Consider the following 3,975-nt stretch of genomic DNA (forward strand, 5'->3'; position numbering starts at 1 on the left):
CTATCTATCTATCTATCTATCTATCTATCTATCTATCTATCTATCTATCTATTTTGTTACAATGTGTGCACAAGGATACTTGGAGAGGATAGTGCTTCCCACCACTTCTTTTGTGATCTTGAGGCACAGGTTATGGATAGAGTACAACTAACAGCCTGCCTCAATTTAGCACATTCCAGATGTGAAGAGGGAGGGTTACAATTCACAGAATTTCTGGTCAATGTACTAGCTGAAAATTCTAAAAATTATAATTCCCACCAGGGTGGAGAAGTTTAAAACTAGAAAGGCAGCAAGATTTATGAATGTTTTTTTAAAAAAATAACTTGTTTGTTCTGCTTATTATTTTTTTAAGAGCAAGTGCCTCCATTGTAATCAGTCTATATGCAATTCATGTACTTTGGGTTTGTAAATATAGAATTATATTTATCCTTAAAAAGACTTTTCTGTTCCAAAAGGCATGAATGAATGTAACCCGTTTTCTTCCATATTTTAGATATGGAGCCATAAACCTTTGCCCTCAGTGTAAACATCTTCAAATTTGGCTCTCTTATAAGAGCTGCTGGTTCAAAAAGAAGAGTGGACCCTTTCCTCAAATAGCAAAAGCAAGTTATTTGCTCCAAAATACTATTTTCGCCTCCATTATTTGGCCACTAGATGGCAAGCAAAGTGTTTGGAAACTCTTTCAGACCAGCAACTGGTGGAAAACAGCTGGGATGTGGGAAAATTCCTTTGACTTTTTTAACTTTGTTCTTGAAAAGGAGGGGGGGTTAGACATAAATAATATCCCAGCGAGGCAACAGCAGCAATTTAAAAAATAGCTTTGTAAAGCCATCATCATGCTATTTGTACACAAGTAGGTATGTATTTTTTTTTTCTGCAATCCCGTGCCAGTTTCCCTACATATGGCTTATATCAGTAAAATATATAAAACCAAAACTTGATAAAACAAATAATGCAGATTTGGATCAAAGCAGGAGAACATTACGTAAACATGGAAAACAGTCCCGATCAAAATCCAACTAGGAAATGGATACCAAAACCAAATAAAGAAGAAAGGACCTGGGAGATTGTCCTTTAGATATTGCCAATGTTTACAGATACTGTAGATGGTACCGACACAAGGATGTGCTTTGATCAGTTGGACTAACGAGGTATTGAAAAGCCTCTTTGAAATGATACACAAGCCTCCTTTCCCAGGATGGCTGGGAATTTAAAGTTGGTCTAATTCTTCTGTAAGAAAACTGTCCTCACGAGCATCTTGATACTATCTTCTCATCCACTGATTTTGCCAATCATCACAGCCTGCTGCTCAATCTGGCTGTTTCAAGGTGGGCATGGCCCTGTATTCAGCAAGGTGTTCAACAAATTCAAGGTATCTTTTGAAGAACTGCAGTCTTTGCAGGTTAAAGAAATTATTATTTTCTGAAACAAGGAAGCCATCCTCAAGACTTCTTGAGATTAAAGTCTTTTTTTAAGTCTGCTTACAGAGGGAGAATGCTTCTTGCATTGTTTCTCAGAGGTAAATGTGTAGCACTCTCTGCAACTATTGCTGGATACTCTCCTTCTGTTCCTGTTGTCTTTCTCATACATTGCATTTACCCACCTCTGTCTGAATTGTACTATCCAAATTGAGTAAGCTAACTCTTCCTTACTTGATATTTGAAATGGTATTGCTTAGACAGGTTCAGTGGTCTTGAGATTGGACTGCAATTGCCCTTCAGACTGTCATCATGCCTAGCTTTCTGTCCAACATTACTGCCCTCACCTCTATAACGTCCATATAGTTTTAAGGGAAAGCAGCACCAATCTTTCCCAACTTGATAGCCTTCAGATGTGTTGCATTTCAAATCCCACAGGTCCAATACACTTAAGGAGCTGGAAGCCCAACACATCTGGAAGTGGTATGAATAGGGCACCTTGATGTAGGATGTTTCCCTGTTATATGTCAGCAGGGCCAAACTTAAACTGTGGCACTCTTGGTGTGTGCTAAAGGAGTCTAATGAATCTCCACATCTCACTCCATAAATAAAGGACCTGTTTACAATCTCTTAAGAACCTTAAGGTTCTTACTGTTGACTCTTATTGCTCCTTTCTGTGCTCTTCCTTCAGCTGTGACCCTAGAGTAGGTCATATATATCCCCTTCTTCAGCAGAGATCCAGCCATACTCTCTTAACAAGTCATGAAAGTTTTAATTCATGCCATCACCACATTTTTTGACACACATCCCATCTTTCCTTGAGAGTATTATATAAAAAAGCAGGTGAGCAGGTGGGTACAGCAGCTAGGAACATAAAATCTGAAGTTTTGTTTTTTTAGAAGCGGGCTACCTTGGATATCTTGACCCGCTGAGACCTCTGTATATGTTTCCAAAAGACCAGGAAGGAGATGTTCAAATGTGCTTTTTAGTGTCAATGTCTAAAAGACACTAATGTATATCCCACATGTATATTACACAAGGACACTTTCAACAGAAGGTGAAATTTGGTTGAAATACAACTAGTATGATTGCCTAGTCTTAGTTTTCATTAAGACTTGCAGTGAATCAGAATCTATAGGCAACTGGGTGGGTGTATGTGGGGAGTTAGGATGTGATGGCCACGATCGGATTTGTTTCTTGTGAAAAAGTGCAGGATTGCTCTACACAAGCATGTATTTCAGTTCACACTTTTTTTTTTACAAATAGAAATCTGAATTTAGTCCAAAAGACAGAACGAAGTCCAAATCAGGAATTTGAATCCAGGTTTATAAAAAAATTATTCACCCGCTGAGTGTTAGTTGCATCATCAATTCTACTGGAATGCTTCCAGACAACAGTCCTCATTTGGTATATTGGATTGAATGTTGGGAAAATACACCCTTTAAAATCTCCCTAATTTAGCTGAAAAAAATGAATAGGCTTTTTAACATATAGGATTAGGCTGGGGAGGGAGGAGGGGCACAGGAGACAGAGAGAAATAAATCTTAATCTGCTCCTAAGGAGTAACTCCCTTAAATAAGGGATGGATAACCTTTTCTGGCTGAGGACTGCACTTAATATTTTTTAGACAGCTGACACCCACAGAGGATAGGGTCACATCATACATAAGAGTGGGGCTAATTTTAGATCTCTTTCATAAAGATATGCCCGTTAAAAGTGTCAGGTACCTCAAAATGCTGGCCAACTCTGTCCTCGGCCATCTCAGTCAGGGGATTTCCACAAAAGGTTAGGGTCGCATGCTGTTCAGAAGAGGCAAAACAACTTGCTGTTGTTAAAATCTGCTGGGAAATGGCTATGCTTTCATAATGGGCAACGCCATTTCTGGTGCGGGAAGGGGAGTAGAGTGAAGAAGGCAGGAGGAAGGAGATTATATAGAACTGGATTTCATCTGGTGCCTGTTGTTAAAGATGACCTGGTCTGAGACTTTTAATTTCCAGGTCAACTGAAAAAAAAACCTCGTGTTCTTTCTCTTGTGTTCAGCAAGCAAAAGGAGTTGTGATTTCTAGTTGAAGCAGGGCCCCTCGGGATGGGATACCAAGAGTCCCTTCTGCTCAGATCTTCCTTTTTGACTCTGAGATTGTCTCATCTCCGGTGACATAAACCAACTCTAACTGTGTCTCCATCCAAGAAGAGCTTCTGTTTCAGCCCAGGAGGTTCCTGGTTCTCCAAATTTTGGCTTGGGCTCCAACATAGGTGAATTTTGAGTCCCTTCACGGAGTCGTGCAACTTTCTTTGATTTAATAATTTCCTCTTAAACAGTGAAGTTGTTTGGGTTTTTACTGCTCCTAGTTGTCCTTTGGAAAGATGGGATGATTTCAGGAGCCCACTCAATAAAATGAGGTGGTGTCATGTCTTCCCAACATAGCAGGGTTGGCTTACTATACATAGCCACAGAAAGAGTTCCTCTTGTGTCACATCACAGTATTGATCAAGCTCCCTTTTCTTACTCACAATTTATATTCATGCCAGACCCTACAGGCAATACCAGTGTACTCCT

Source organism: Protobothrops mucrosquamatus, unplaced genomic scaffold, assembly GCF_001527695.2.
Source record: "Protobothrops mucrosquamatus isolate PMUCROS unplaced genomic scaffold, P.Mucros_1.0 scaffold391, whole genome shotgun sequence".
Taxonomy (NCBI): domain Eukaryota; kingdom Metazoa; phylum Chordata; class Lepidosauria; order Squamata; family Viperidae; genus Protobothrops; species Protobothrops mucrosquamatus.